Source organism: Scyliorhinus canicula, chromosome 8, assembly GCF_902713615.1.
Source record: "Scyliorhinus canicula chromosome 8, sScyCan1.1, whole genome shotgun sequence".
In the NCBI taxonomy this organism is placed as follows: domain Eukaryota; kingdom Metazoa; phylum Chordata; class Chondrichthyes; order Carcharhiniformes; family Scyliorhinidae; genus Scyliorhinus; species Scyliorhinus canicula.
Window position 1 is genome coordinate 60,755,548 of NC_052153.1, and position 17,427 is coordinate 60,772,974.

Consider the following 17,427-nt stretch of genomic DNA (forward strand, 5'->3'; position numbering starts at 1 on the left):
AATTACAGAAAGTTAACATGCAAACACTGCAGGCAATTCAGAAAGCAAATGCTATATTAGCTTTTATTAAAAATGGACTGAAGTATAGTAAATCATTCTTACTAGAATTATCGAGGCCATGGTGAGAGCATATCTGGAATATTGATGACAGCTTTGGTCATTTACTTAATGAAGAATATACTTGTCTTAGACGGTGTGCGTCAAAGGTTCATTAAGTCTGATTCCCAGATGAGGACATTGTTAGGTTCATAGAGCATGGAATGAGGTCAGAAGACTGAGAGGTGATCTCATTAAAATGTATAAGATTATTCGAAGGCTTGACAGTCTAGTTGCTGCTTCCCCTGGCTGGTGAGTCTAAGCTTAGAAGCGATAGTCTCAGGGTAAGGCCTTAGCCATTTAAGACTAAGATTATGCGAAATCTCCTCACTTCGAGGGCTGTGGATCTTTGGAATTCTCTACCCCTGAGAATTGTGGATGGTTAGTTAGGCTGCACTCTCTGGACTTTAGAAGAAAGAGAAGTGGTCTCATTGAAAAATAAAATAATTCTTAATGTGTTTGACAGGATCAATGCTGGATGAATGTTTTCCCTGACTAGAATAGGGGGTCAACAAGTGAGAATGAGGGATTAGTCATTTAGGAGAAGAGGAGAAATTCCTTCATCCGAAGGCTTATGAATCTTTGGAGTTCTCCACCCTGTGGAAGTCTGGATTCTCAACTGTTGAGTATCTTCAAGATGGATGTCAATGGATTTTTCGACACTAAGGGAATATAGAGATAGAGCAGGAAAGTGGAATTGAGGGAGAAAAATTAACCATCAATTTTTATAATGTCAGAGCAGACTCAAAGGGCCTATTTCTTACATTACAGTCTAATGAAGGGTGACTTTGTGTAAAGAGCCTGAAGAGAATAGCTTCCGATTTTCCTGTGCAGGACAGCTTGGTCTCAGTCTTGTACCATCACAGGTTTGTATAACAACTCTGGAAACTCTCTCCAGTGTTGACTCAAGTACCCTTCATAACTTTGATGGAAGATTGACAGAAAGGATGATAATGTGTCACAACAGGCATATCTGCTGATCTTTTGCTGGACTGGCGTCTGACCAGAAGAACCAATTCTGCAAACTCCTGGTGCATCAAGAACTGGAAACCATCACTTGGAGTATCACAGACATGACCCCACATCTTTCCCACTCAAGCTGTTAAATACTGTAGCTATACGAATGCGGCAGAATGGACTAAATTTGTTCAAATTGCACTGTTGTAGTGGTGTTGACTAACTCAGAGCTGAACTTTCAGTCAAAACATTTCCCTATCAATTTGAAGACACACACACCTGCTTCATTCATATCGCTGGTTCTGAGAAGTGAGCATGTCCTGTGGAATTCAATAAGATATCATCTTACATATCAAAAAAATGAATCTTCTAGTCTTTACCATGTATTCTGAGGTACTTGTAAATGAGAAAGGAACAGATATTTTATGAGTAGCTTCCAAAGTCTTAAGTTGTTTTTATTGCTCGTTTAAAGCATACAGTAGTATGAAAACTGACGCCTTCTACAATAATTTCAATGTCAGTCGTGAAACTCCAGTTTGACCTTGTGTTTGGACGGTACAGTCCAAAAGGGTTTATTTATATCACCATAACTAAAGGTCAGAATCAATGAGATGCCTTTTGGGCACCAATGCCATAGACTTTTATTACTGAGTTATAGGAGAATTTGGGGACAAAACATGATTTAAAATAGCTCAGTATCATAATGCAACACTACCAGCATTTAATCTTCCAGTGGATAATGCCGTTTATCAGTCATTGTGCAACTTAAATGCCGATGGTATTAGATCACTACAAATGTCTCTGTGCTGCTTGTCATCAGAGCATATTTGTCACCTCCGCTTTTATTGTGCAGTGCTGTCGTCGCCTTACAGGTCCATGATGGGAATTTTTATTTAAGTCAATAAATGATGCAAACATACTTTTGTGTAAATACATGTATGCATAAATGCTTTCTCGTTCTTTATACTTTAGCGAATTGATGTTATTTTCAACAAAAGAGGAGCCATTTATCAATGTCAGAGAAAAGCCCATGAGGAGAACTCCAAACGCAGTGTAATATTGGGTTTATTTTCTTTCACCACACTGCTGCTTTGCCTAACTCATTCTCAAGTTTGATACTGTACTTAAGATTACAAAATGTACAGGAGCTTTCTCTCAAAGGCAACCGTCTTCAGCTTGATGCACATCTCATGCAAGCATAATTCTCATCTCTCATTGCCCTGTGTATTTTAATAAGGAGGTGCATAGGAGGATGAAAATCAATGTGCTCTCATTGTAAAGCATTCCTTCTCTGAAGTTTGTGTGTAAAGTAACATGTTAATCTAATTTGAGTTTTAAAATCTTAATGGGCTTCAGCCAAGCATCATCTCGTGACCCATTCCATCCTATTCGGTAGAATTTGTGAGTCAGCAATATATTGCGATCAGATGAGGAAGACTCTCATGGCTCCCCTTTTCTCCCTCTCCGAATTTGACAGCAATAGGTTTTTTGTTAAAAGGATATACTTGCCATCACTCTTCATTTGCTCTAACCATAGGTTTTCTTCAGTTTTTAAAAACGAAAAGAGGATAGTTTAAGTACATTCTCACACTCGAATTTCAGACAGACACGCAAATAGGTTACAGAGTGGGGAGGATAGATTAAGTAGAGTCCAGTAAAATTAAACGGGTACATGTTTCTTGAAGATTTGTGAATTGACTGGCTTCAGGCTGAATTAAGCGATCTTGCTGCTTTTGACATTGAGTCAGTTTAAAGTTGTAAATTGATGTTCTTCTGGAAATAACAACACGAGTTTGAGTTATTTTTAAAATCTCTGTCTAGAGGACCTTGATTGTCAAAATGAGCAGTCAGGGTTGACAAACTTGCAAGATGGATACAGAGAGAGAGACAAAAAATAATCCCCCTCAGCATCTTGTTCCTTCAATGTCTCAGTTGCATGCTTAATTCTGCAGAGTAAATAGGTGATTAGACATACAGTGGGTTAGCTTGTCAAATGACCTTCTATCTCTAACTGCCCAGTGATTCAAATCAGGTCATGGCTAGTGTATTCCAATTGTAACTTGATTAAATGGTGGCTGGCAATTCTTTACACAGCCATGGTCCCATTGTCCAAGTGATGATGCCTCATAGTTTGTCTCCATCGAGTCGAGTACCCAGCTGATTCTCTTGACACTTTGTCAATGGGATAGGAGGTGGTGATGGCCACCATTCATCCTCTTTCTCGACCATTGTTCCTGGTGTGACTTATCAAACAGGTTGTCTTCATTTTATTTGTTTTTGGCATGTAGAAGATACAGTAATGCAAATCTGCAGCTATCTTAATATCAAAATCCTGGAATGTGGGGTGGGATTCTCTAAACCTGAGGCTAAGTGTTGACGCCACCGTAAACGCCGTCGCGTTTCTCGACGGCGTCAACATGGCCTCAGGAGTAGTGATTCTGACCCCTACAGGGGGCCAGCACGGCACTGGAGTGACCCATGCCGCTCCAGCAGCCGATTCCCGGCGTCAGATGGGTGCCGCGTGTCTCGCATGTGCAGTGGGACAGGGGCCTATGCGCAGTGCCTCCCTTCTCAGCACCGGCCCCGATGCAACATGGTGTAGGGCTACAGGGGCAGGCGCGGAACAAAAGAGGCCCCCAGCCCGGAAGGCCGGCCCGCCGATCACTAGGCCCCGATCGCGGGCCAGGCCACAGCAGAGGCCCCCCCCTTCCCCCGGTGTCGAACCCCCCTCCCCGCCCACACCAGGCCGTCCCCGGATGCTTGCATGCCGAGGTCACGCCAGGTAACAGCAGGTCTGAATGGCGCCCACGGGACTCGGTTGTTTTTGCGTGGCCGCTCAGCCCATCCCGGGTGGAGAATCGCCGGCGGCCCCCGACTGGCGCCGATTCTCGGCTCTCCGTAGAATCGGCAGACTGGCCTCGGGGCGGCGTGGTGCGATTCGCGCCCATCCCGCTGATTCTCCGGTACTGCCTGGGTTGAGAGAATCCCGCCCGTGGTTTCAGTCTTTTCTTTCAAATATCAATTCAGAGTATCCAAACAATAAATTCAAAAATCATTATTTTTATATAAAGTATAGTTCATACCAAAGCTTACATAAATCTGTAATGACAAAGAAAGTATTTTCTAATTGTTCATGCCATTAGCAAACAGGCGGCGGAATTCTCCGTCCCGCCGTGCCACATTTCTGCCTCACCCCGCCGGCAGGATGCTCCGTTACGCCGGCCGGTCAATGGGGTTTCCCATTGTGGGGCAGCCCCACACTATTGGGAAACTCCCGGGCTGCTGGCGAAAAGGAGCATCCCGCCGGCGGAGAATTCACCCAGGGTGTGGAAATATTGGGCTGGATTCTCCGTTTCAGCGACTAAGTGCCGGCTCGTACGGAGAATTCGGGGGTGTTTTACAATGCCAAAATTAGCGCTGAAGCCTCAACGATTCTGGGACCGGTGAGGGGCTAGCAGCAGCGCCGGGTGAAACTGCCAACTCCCGCACCAAAAACAGCTGGCGAATGGTTGGGTCCCTGGCCTGCAGTGGTCACGCAACACAACATGGTGCTGGCCGTGCGCAGGCCTGACCCACTATCCGTGACCCCACAGGTCACCTCCTGACCACCACCCACCAGTCCCCCCAGCCTTCGTGGAAGCCCCACCCCCGGCCAGCAGCATGGATCCTGGCTGAGTGTGGCGGCCCCATACCGGGTTTCCGACCGCTGAGACCACACGTGTCCCGCCAGGTCGGGAACTCGGCCCATCGGGGGCGGAGCATCGCGGGAGGGCTTGCCGATGATGCACCAATGCAGTTGCAATGACGCACGACGCATTGACGCCATTTTGGAGTGGGTGGAGCATGGCTGACAGGTGTAAAACCGGCACCGGCCTTAATTTTTTTGGGATCTAAACGGTTTGCTATGCCTTGCAAGATCTAACGTGATTTCACGAGACACGTGAATCCCGACCATTGTGGGTGGGATCACTTATTGGCAAATCTGCATATTAGAGCAAGACAGCTAATCTAACTCTAATATAGTTTCCCACGATTTGCCCAAGATATGGGATCTAACCCCCTCATCTTGGAGGCCTTGTTCAGTGCTTGTCTCAACAAATGGGGACCAGACAGAATTGCACTCATGGGGGTCTCCCAGGGGATCGGAAGCCTCAAGGTGCTTGTCCTCAGCCCGGCACTGCCAGGATGGCATTTTTCCCATGTTGGGCATTGGGGGTGCCCTGTTTGGGTGCAGGGAGATGCTGAGGGTCTGAGGACCCCCAATTGGTGAGTCGGGCTTGGGGGGGTTTGGGGGTCTTGCTTGGGGTTCGAGGGATTGAGACGCCATTTAAAAGTGGCCCCAATCTCTCCCTGCACTGAGGGGCTTCGGCAAGTGGAGCTCCTCAGAGCAGAAAATGGGATGAAGTGCGGCCTCGTTCCGCACTGAGGCTCCCGATCTACCCAAATACTTGTTTAATAATGTGGTGTTTCTCGGCACTCCGAGCGGCGGGAAACATCCGGCTAATCATTGCATCATAGAATTATAGATTTTACAGTGCAGAAGGAGGCTATTCGGCCCATCAAGTCTGCACTGACCCTTGGAAAGAGCAACCTACTTAAACCCACGCCTCCACCCTATCCCCATAACCCTGTAACCCCACCTAACCTTTTGGACACAAAGGGGCAATTTAGCATAGCCAATCCACCTAACCTGCGTATCTTTGAACTGTGGGAGGAAACCGGAGCACCCGGAGGAAACCCACACAGACACGCGGAGAAAGTGAAAACTCTACAGTCACCGGAGGCCAGAATTGAACCCGGGTCCGTGGAGCTGGGAGGAATCAGTGCTAACCAGTGAGCCATCACGTGTTATGAGACTCTGTTCTTATTCGGGCAGGTCGCGCCCATTGCCTCATAAACACTGATAATTATGACATAATTTATGAATGTTTTATCATTTTATTTCTGTTAAATTGTGCAGCAAAAGCTTCACTGACTGACACACAAATAAGAATAATGCTCATTTGCCGAGACCACGCAAAAATCATGTGCACTTTTGTGACTACCAAAATGGATTGGTACAGTGTTACCTGAGTGGGAGAAAATCAGATCTCATCGCTCTTTTCTAAAATTCTGTCAACAGTATTTATGACATGATCTCAGAAGGCGTAAGGTGAACATGTGTTAACTCCTCCACACAGCAGGTAGAATGGACTGCCCATGGAGACATGGAGGACAGACAGCACAAACAATTTAAAGACAGTCTTTGACGCAGAACGACATGGGTAGATAAATGTAAAATACTGTGGATGCTGGAATCTGAAACACAAAGGGAAAATGCTGGAACGATTCAGAAGGTCTGGCGTCATCTACGGAGAGAGTAAATAGAGTTAATGTTTTGCATCCGTGTGACCCTTCTTCAGAGCTGAAAGTGAAATGGCGAGAGTTCATTTTGATGAGGAAAATATATCATATATCAAACAATTGAGTTCTGTGGGTAAATAGACATATTAAAACTTAAAAAGAAGTTGGATGATAAAACGAGGACAAAATATGACAAATTGCATGGTATCTATAACACAGAAGCAGAACATTTGACTCAAAAGGTTTATAACCAGTGTTTATAGCCTGCACTTCCAGAGAAATGAGCTCTTGCCTGCTCAATCTTCCCTGATGGGTATATCCTCTCAATTCTAGCAACAGCCTTGTAAATCTTTTTTACCCTATCTCCAGTGCTTCATGTTGTAAGGTGTTGGGCATAGTTCTGTTGTTTTATTGAGGTATTCATAGTCTTAGGTAGGTCAAAAGTATTTATTAACTATGAGAAACTATATACATAGATATAGTAACGGTCCAAGTTTGGAGCTGTCTGCCCAATACTACACTGACCCCCTAGGTGTGGGTCATGTTCTCTCACATCACAGTGTGGGTAGTGCTGTACTCAACTCCACATTAACCCTTTATGTGTCAATCACTTATATCACACTTCAATATCCTTTTGTAGGACAGATAATACTGCAATTTTCAAAGATTGCTTTAACCAATGTTTTTTTAAATCCATTTTATATCACCTTCCTACTATGTATACTATTTCCATAGAATCCTGACAGTGCAAAAGGAGGCCATTCAATCCACCAAGTCTGCACTGACCATCTGAAAGAGCACCCTACCTAGACCCAATCTTCCGCCCTATCCCCATAACCCTACCTAACATGCACATCTTTGGATACTAAGGGGCAATTTTTTATCATGGCCAATCCACCTAACCTCCACATCTATGGACTGTGGGAGGAAACCAGAGCACCACGCAGATACGGGCAGTCACCCATGCCCAGTTGAATCCGACTCCCTGGCACTGTGAGGCAGCAGAGTTAACCACTTTGCCATTCCTGTAGAAATAAACACTTAAATTGGATAGCCCCCCAAAACCGGCCTGAAGATCATGATGCGCAATTAGTCCTCTTACGTTCAATACAATGTAGAAAGCATTCCACCCTTGTGTTAACTTCTCATTATCCTGATTGTTGTGTGCAGCCAGTGCACAATGCACTATTTGTTGGCTGCATGTACTAGCAGGGAACACAATATTGTTATTTGCTAGAATGACTTAATGCAAGCTGCACTTCTCAAAGTTTGCTTCCACCTCTTAAAGAGAAGGTGCATTTATCGCTGAAGCAGGCGTTTACATAGTTCAGAATTGCATTGTATAACAAGAAATAATAGCTTATCATGAGAGAGTGTGTATCAGTATTTTCTGATAATGCAATGGAGGACATGGAAGTAGAAAGGCAGAGAGACATTCAGTCTCAATGGAGGAGGTAAGGAGCATTTCAAACGCAGGGTCCGAAGGCAATGGAGGATAGTAGGTGTGGTATTTTCATAACTATCAGCATTGCAAGAGTTAATGTAGTGTCGAGAGTAGCCACTAGAGGGAGCTACAGTTGCAAATATATGAGACAGTGATGCTAAACCTTAGGGGAGGAGTGTATGTAGGAGTTAGCTAGAGAAGGGCAGACGTGCAGATAGTGCGACTAAGGTTAGATTATAGTTTATACCTGTAGTGAGATTAGCAGTAGATGAGTGTAGTTAGATGTTGTTGATCAATTGTGTATTCTTACGGACTACGTGTTGAATCCTAGTTTAGTAGTATAAATAAAATCATAGCTTTGTTTAGTTAGAGCTATTTTGTAGTAATTGTGAACACCACGTCAACCGTCCTGAAATAAGCAACACAAAGAACACCACAGTAGGCATGGAGGTTGATGCCAGAAGTACAGACCAAAGGTCCTGACTGCAGTGCTTTAATAAGTTTAATGACCCCACATGAGTGATCAATGGCAGTGAATGCATTTTCAAATGCCATAGTACACCAACTGCACCATTATCATCAACCACTGCTCAATTCACCTTGCTCCCATTATTCGCTTATCAAAAATCTCTATCAAGAAGGAGCGATACCTAAAATTCATGTGCTTCACCTCACCCTCAGATCCAATACCTTTCACCTACATCTCACAGCTTGCACACACTGCCAGCTATTTAACCACGGCAGTTATATCATCCAAAGATATTGCACAACACTCACTGACAAATTTCCCTTTTCCTTGCAGAAGAAGCGGCATACAGTGAGAGATGGTAGGAACTAATCGGTGAGGCATGCCAAGCTATTCTTTATTTTCTTTGTGCGGGGATGTGGGTATCTTGGCTTGGCTAGCATTTATTGCCCGTCCCTGATTGTCCTTGCCCTTGAACTGAATTGTTTGCTGGGCCATTTCAGGGGGCGTTTGAGAGTCCACCACATTGCTGTAGATTTGAAGTCAAATGTAGATCCGACCAGGTAAGGATGACAGATTTGCTTCTCTAAATGTGGGTTTTTACAAAAATCAGATATGGTCGCATGGTCATCATTCGAATTTTAATTCCGAACAGGCGCCGGAATGTGGCGTCTAGGGGCTTTTCACAGTAACTTCATTTGAAGCCTACTTGTGACAATAAGCGATTTTCATTAAATTTCAGAAGACATTGATAGGGTGTTTTCCAGAAGGCTTGTTGCAAAACATGATGCTCATGGTATAAGGAATATAGTAACATGGGTAGATGGCTAGTTCACAGAAAACAGTGGATTATAGTCAATGGATGTTGCCCTGATTAATGAGTTGTAAATGGTGTATTTATGTTTGGTCCACATTTATTTAGAAAGGTCAAGGGGAGAGAGCGAGCAATGGAATTAACTTTGGATTGTTTGAGTAAAGAACAGGCTCAGTCAAAATGGTTGCCAATGTGCAGGATTTAGTGTCAGTTGGGAGGAGGAGATTGCAATGATAGATTGGGGCAAGACCATGGAGGGAATTAGTAACAAAAAATGAAGATTTTAAATTGAATGTGGTTTGAATGGGAAACCGATATAGATCAGTGAGGGGTAATGTGGAAACGAAGGCAGTGAGATGATAGATTTGAAGGAGCAAGCGTACAGTGACTACCAGTTCCCAATCTGTGAGTAAGTGACCAAACATCTTGGATTATGTTATAATTGTTTATGATCGAAGTCTTTACAGTTATGAACATAGCAAGGCTTTCAATCTTAAATGTGTGCTGTGCTGAGGGATAGGTATGCATGAGATGTAGGGCACGATCTACCGACCATGCTGTATCCGGAAAGCAGCTCGCTGTGGCACAATGAAGCCAATAAATACCAGGAAACCCCGTTCCAGGGATCTCTACGACTCGCCATGCCTCGCAAAATCTAATGATCTACAGTTCCCTGAGGTAACTAAGGCATTGGGATCTACCCCTTCGCCTTGGAGACCTCGGGCGAGCGCCATTCGGTACAGTTCCCCACAAAAGGGACCAGACGGAACGGCACTCATGCGGATCTCCCAGGGGATCAGAGACCCCAAGCGGCTTGCCCTCTGGGCAGGGTGGCACCCTGGCACTGCCGGTGCCAGCCTAACACCCTGGCACTGCTGGTGCCAGCCTGGCACCCTGGCACTGCTGGTGCAAGCCTGACAATCTGGCTGTGCCAGCTTGGCACTCTGACAATGCCATATGGGTGCCAGCCTGGCACAGCTAGGTGCCCAGATGGCAGTGCCAAGGTTCCCTGGCATTTTTTGCACAGTGGTGATCGGGCCCAGAGGTGCACTGTGCACGTGAGGTGGGATGCGGGTTGGGGGGGTGGGGGGGGTGGGGGGGGGGGGTGGTGAGGACCCCCTTAGTAGGGTAGTTGGGGCTTTGGAAAGGTTTGGGATTGCATGCACAGGTCAAGAAATAGTTCATAAGATAAGAGCAGAATTAGGACATTTGGCCCATCAAGTCTGCTCTGCCATTTGTTCATGGCTGATCTCATCCTGGCCTTAACTGTATCGTCCTGCCAGTTCTTCACAACCCTTCAATTCATTACCAATCAAAAATCTGTCTAATTCCTCCTTAAATGTATTCACTATTTCAAATGCCGTCCCGATCTCTCCCTGCACTGAGGAATTTCGGCGAGCAGGGTTCCTCAGTGTAGGAAACAGGACTAAGTGCGGCCTTAGCTGTATCTAACCGGAGTGGTGTTAGATAGCGTTGTGTTTCTTGGTGCTGCTGGGAAACTTGTGGCTAAACACGCTTGCTATGGGAAATAGTTCCCATTTGGTTCGATCGCGCCTGTAATGATGTAACTATAAGATTTTGCAAGAGCTGGACATGACTGGCAATAAAAATGTAAAATGTCAACAGGCAACACTCTGTGCCATGGCATGTTATCTACCTGGCCTTGTTCATCTTCTGAGGCAAGTTTGTCAGCTGGGCATTAGGAACGGGGATTTCAGTGGTTATATAGGTGATTGTTAAGGCTGATTTTCGAATGGAAGGTCCTACTGCAAATCGGACAGAGTACTGAGGAAGAGTGGCTTTGGATGAGTTGCTGGCTCAGTATTTCCGTTCCTCACATTTTCTGGCGGCCTCTGATATGAGCTTGCTGCCAAAGGAGGCCATTTTTTATTTGGTTGCACCATGTACAGCGATCCTAGCGAAGATTCTTCCAGGGCTCAAGGCTCTTAAATAAAGTCTTCATGATTTTCTTGTACCATTTAGTTTGGCTGGCATGAGAGTGCATCCCAGACTCAACCTCTCCATAGAAGGTTCACTTTGATAACCGAGTATCAGGCATTCTGGCCTACATGACCAGTCCAACTCAGTTGTAACTGTCTCAATATGATGTGGGTGCTTGGCATGTCAACTTGGGTGAGCACCTCATGCCTCATATTCTTTCCTGCCACTTGATCTTCAGAAGATTTCAAAGACAGCTAAATTGAAGGTAGTTGAGCTTCTTGACACGATGCTGGCGCACCATTCAAGTCTCACATGTGTACAGCAGAGTGGGTAAAGCTATTTCTCTGTAGACTTCCAGTTTGGTGGGCAGACTTACTCCTCTTCATCCCAAGGTTGATGTTCAAAGTTTGCCAAAGACTTCTCTTGCTTTAGCAAATCTTCCGCGTGTCTCGATGTCAATATAAAACGCTCGCGAGAGTATGCTTCAAGATAAATTAACCTGTCTGCCGCTGACGGGTTCTGTTCATGGAGTGAAACCTTGGGTTTCAGATTTCCTAGACCAGACTGGTACATTAAATACTGAGTATTCTGACCTATTCTCAGTCAGTAATGAAGTAAAACGGGATTGTGTATTAGTGCAAACTCTTTTCAGCTTGCTTTTTCCATGCCACACTCTCTGAAGTTTCCCATGATGGTGACTCTGGCATTGAAATCAGATCCCAGGTGAATGAAGCTGCTCAATATGGGGTGGCTGCAGGCAAAGACCAAAGTCTCCAAGCATATAATTCATGATTTTCTGTTTGCCGAGGACAATGCACTAGCTGCCTGTTCAGAGTGGACATGAAATGTAGCATGGGCTTGTTCTCCAGTGCATGCTACAAGTTCGGCTTTATGGTCAGCACAAAGAAAGCTGAAATAACGTACCAGTCTGTACAAGGAAAACCCTATGCTGAGCCCAATCTACCTGGTAGATTTGAGGTGGAACCAGATTCCCTACAACTTCCCCCATATTCTGCAGAATCTGCAGAACTACTTGTGAGGTATAATGTATTGGTACCCCCTGGAAAAGTACACTAGAGTTCCAACTTTTGCTCACATCCATCTCATTCACTTGTACGCCCACTCTGCCAGCCATCAAACTGGAGAAAAAAGCCTGGATTTTCGCAAAGAAGGGGAGCTGCTCTGCCATTATGAAAATTGTGGAAGAGGCCTGAATCCGGAAGTCCCATTCTTCAACACAGCACCTACCATTTTCACAGAAGTTACTGCCCATAGAAATCAGTAACCGCCTCCACTCATGTGTGATTTTGGTGCGAAAGGTCTCTGAAACCAATCTACAGAGACTAGACCTGGCAGCAGCAGGTCTGAACTTTGTGGATTATTTGGATAGCCAGGGTACATTTTTGGAGAAGTAAGGCATCCCTTTGAATATGGTCGAGGGGCAACTTTGGGGGATGTAGGGTGTCCTTTGAGGGAGGCCAGATTCCCTTTGTGAGAGGTCAGGTGCCCTATGGAAAAGGTAACATGCCCTTTGGGTCCTAATAGTAGACATAAATAAACATAAAAATTGTTTAAACCCACTGGAACTGTGAAATCCATTGGAACTGTCAAAAACAACAAGTGTCAAGATGAACATAGAACATAGAACATACAGTGCAGAAGGAGGCCATTCGGTCCATCGAGTCTGCACTGACCCACTTAAGCCCTCACTTCCACCCTATCCCCGTAACCCAATAATCCCTCCTAACCTTTTTGGACACTAAGGGCAATTTAGCATGTCCAATCCATCTAACCTGCACATATTTGGACTGTGGGAGGAAACCGGAGCCCCCGGAGGAAACCCACGCAGACGCGGGGAGAACGTGCAGACTCCGCACAGACATTGACCCAGCGGGGAATCGAAACTGGGACCTTAGCTCTGTGAAGCCACAGTGCTAGCCACGTGTGCTACCGTGCAGCCCAAAAGTGCCAAGTAGAGCTGTCAAAACTGTTAAAGGTGTCAAGATGAATATTCAATGGGAACTGTCAACCTGTCAAGACTTGTAAAACTCATGCCCTTTAGCTCTTTGAAGAAAACCAGTTGAGTGTTAAAAATAAGGATTGTGGTCCATGTGTAGTTTGCACATTCTTCCAATGTCTGCATGGATCTCACCCCCACAACCAAAAGATGTAAAGGTCAGTGGATTGGCCATGCTAAATTGCTCCTTAATTGAAAAAAAAATAATAATGATTGCTTGCTATTTCACTCTGTCTTTTGACATAGCCTCAGGTCTAGCTTTACTGGATTCATGCTGTATGACTGATTTCACAAAATTCCATGAGTAGCGTGCCTGCCATTTCAAATTTGATTCACAGCTCCAAGTGGTTACAGGCTCTTTGCAGTGGGACTATGAATTCTGATGCTTGCTTTTCTAAGTGTTTAGACAATTAATGGAACATTTGCTGTAAGGGCTTGAGGGTGGGTTCAAGGCTGGAGGGCTCTTTTATGATTTGCTGTGTTTTTTGTTAAACTTCAATGCAGTACTGGTACACTGAGGCAGACATTCCACCCAGCCCGCCGCTGCACTCGGCATGCTCTGTACTTGTTCTGGGGTGGCCTGGCCAGATTCCAGTGCACCCCTCCTTGATCCAGGAGTGAAAATCAAGGCCAAATGCTGAAGCATCCTTCCTAACGCTCTGATGCATGCCTCACCATTGGGTTTTATACCCTTTAATTTTTGAAATGACTGTTCCTTTGCCATTCAGCATTTTAAAATGTTGAAAACTTGCCATAAAGCCATTTCAAACTCTTAGAAAGGTTCTCCATCCCCCCCACCATCAGCATAGTAACTCTCGTATGATACACCTAACAGCATGGAGGGTTTTTAAAAATTAAATTCATGAGTAGCACTTATCATATCTAATAAGGTACAATCCCAGGGATTTATTTTTGTACTCCAGCTACATTTGGATTGCATATGTCTCACAATATGTTTGCCTATGTCAAGAAGGACGGTTAAAATGTACCATCATTAAAGGGCAAGGAAAGAAATAAACTATTGCTAACATTCATTTTGCACCAGACATGGTAATATGTTAGCTATTGCTTGGGAATTTCTATCACACTTCTCGAGGCCTGAGTTTGCTGAATCTATAACATTGATTCAACCTCAAAATGGCTTGCCAAATTAGTAATGTTTGTGTATCTGAACTTGAGTCTCAAAAGCATTTTCTTTAAGAGGAAGCTGAATATTATTTTCCTGCACTGCCACCTGATGTCTGGTAAATAAAGATGATTGCAGATTTAAACAGTTCTTTTGCCATCTTCTTGAATGGAACGCAATAACCTGCTTTCACATTGTACCTCTGGTATATGTTTTATGGTTTGCTCAGTAATAAAGAACCATAAAAAGATGTAGAAACCTAGAAATTGATGGCACAGAAAAGAGCCATTTGCCTCATCGCGTTTGTGTCAGCCAAGAAAGAGCTGTCCAGCCTAATCCCACTATTCAGCTCTTGGCCTTAGCCTTGTAGGTTATGGTACTTTGCATGAAGTGTTTTTAAATGTGTTTTTACCCCCGCCAACCTTCCAAGCAGTGAGTTCCAGACTCTCACCATTCTTTGGGTCAAATAATTCTCCACAACTCCCCTCTCCTCTCTCTAAATTTAAATCTATGCTCCTGGTTACTCTACTCGCTGCTAAAGGAAATTGTTTCTTCGGATCCACTCTATCTGTGTGGGCAGCATGGTAGCACAATGGCTCGCACTGTTGCTTCACAGCGCCTGGGTCCCAAGTCAGAGTCCAGCTTGGGTCACTGTCTGTGTCCGCGGAGTCTGCATGTTCTCCCTCTGCGTGGGTTTCCTCCGGGTGCTCCGCTTTCCTCCACTAGTCCTGTAAATCGTGCTGTTAGGTAATTTGGACATTCTGAATTCTCCCTATGTGTACCCGAACAGGCGCCGGATTGTGGCGACTAGGGGCTTTTCACAGTAACTCCATTGCAATGTAAGCCTACTTGTGCCAATAAAGATTATTATTATTATTAGCTCGGCCGCTCATAATTTTGTACATCTCAATTAAATCTCCCCTCAGGTTCCTCTGTTTCAAAGAAAACAAATACAGCTTATCCAAATTTTTTCAGAGTTAAAGGACGGAATTCTCCCAAAAAATGACTAAGGACGCGATCCTAAGGCCACACTGCGCCATAAAAGCAGCTCATTGTGGCGCAGCGTGGCCATTGAAAGCCGGGAGACCCCGCTCCTGGGATCTACCTGACTCGCAACACTTCGCGAGATTCAACGCAATCTTGCAAAACATTGCAATTTGAATCCCGCCCATCGTGGGCGGTATCACTTTTTAGCAAATCTGCGTATTAGAGTGAGACAGCTATCCGCATTCTAATGTGCAGATTCCCAAGGTATCTAAAGCTTTGGGATTCAACTGCTTTGTCTCGGAGACCTCGGGAGAGCTCCATTCAGCACTGGTTGCCACAAAGGGGGACCAAACAGAACGGTACTCATGGGGGTCCTCCAGGGGATTGGAGGCACCCAGCTGCATGCCCTTTGGGAAGGGTGGTGCCCTGGCACTACCAGCTTGGCACTGCCACCTGGGTGCCAGGTCGGCACTGCCAAGGTGTCAAACTGGCATTTTGTGTGTGTTTATAATCGGGCTAGAATTGCCAAGCTTGGATGTTGGGGGATGTGCGGGGGTGTTGGGGACCCTCCCATATTATGTACGGGCTGGGTGGGGTGGTTTGTTTTGGGGGCCTTGAATATCAGGATGCCATTTAAAAATGGCGTCCCTATCTCTCGCTACAATGTGGAGTTCCAGCAGCAGAGCTCAAAACTGTACAAAATTAAGCTATGTGCAGTCTCGGCCGCTCATTTCCTGTTCAGGCCCCTTATTCAACATGACTCACGTTGAATAGCCATGTGTTTCTTGGCACTACAAGTGGCAGGCGAAACGTGGCTTGCTAGGGGACTGTGCTCCCTTTTGGGAGAATCGCGCCCCAAGTGTCATTTTGGGTGGGAATCGCAGGCTGATTTCCGGTGGGTGTATGGGTGTGATCACCTGCACTTTATCATTTTATTTGAGCTTCGGGAGATTCTTACTGAAGAATCCCACACATCGGGCGCGATTGAATGGTGACACTGCATCCGGAGAGCAGCGGGCCGTGGCACAACATGGCCAATAGAAGCCGGGAGACCCCGCTCCAGTGTTGTATATTATATTTTCCCCGCGTCTTGACTGTGATAGAGAAATTCAAACAGCATTCATTAGATAAGCAAAACTGAACTTTATTCACTAATTAGAACTGCTAGCAGAAATTGGCTGATACTTGGAAAGTCGGAAGGCAGTCAATTACAAACTGCGGAGTCCGTCCCAAGTCTGCGATAGTACAGAAAAGAAGGCGATTCTTATACATTATAGGATCAAGATAACATGAATACAGCTTGGTCAGGAATTTGATTGAAAGTAAAACATAAGTAATAATCGTTACAATGGCGTCACCTTCTGACCTTTAGGGGACTGGAGTCGCATATCATTATCTTGTCTTTGTTTTAAGAAAGGGAAGAAGTTGTTTACATACAGGCAGAGACTGTTGTTCAGCTTGTTATTTATTGAGACTACATTTAGACGAATGATGAAAACACCTTATCTTAGAATTTTAGAGTCACTCGGTTCTTAGGTCAAGTCGACCTCGGCTGTGTATATCTGTGTATTTTGAATCTGTGTCTAAGGTTAAATTCAATTGTACCAAGAAGACTTGACTAGTTTTCCCATCATGCCATTATTTGCTTCACACAATACCACACTCCCCCCTTTTGTCATATCATGACAACTAGCTAAATAGGTATATCCATGATTCGTTTGAAAATGCATTTACACAAGCAGGAAAGCAATCCTATCCCTAATAGCATTAGTAGAAGTAGAATAAAGGCCTTAAAGATCCAGTCAAATAATCCATGACCCAACCATCCTAGCCAACCCGGCGGGTTATAGTTGTGAAATTCACTGCCAATTTCCTGAATTTGAGCAGCCTGTCTCTTAATATGGTTGGCCAGGTTAGTGATATTTTCAGAGCCATCTGGAATGTAATTACAACACTCTTGGCCTATGATAGCACACGTTCCTCCCTGCGAGGCTAACAGATAATCCAAAGGCAGTCGATTTTGTAATGCCACGGTCCGGACAGCCACTAGCTCAGCTGAGACCTCGGCCAGTGCCTGTCCAGTGTCCCTGGTTTCTGTTGCCGTTACGTTTGCCAGATGTTCCAATGCTGAGGCCATGTAGATCAATTCGTTCATGCCTTGCCCGTTCCGTTTTAGAAATTGTTCTTTTTGCTCGCGAGGGGGAGTGCTTAAGGAAGGGTCGGTGATGCATTTGGG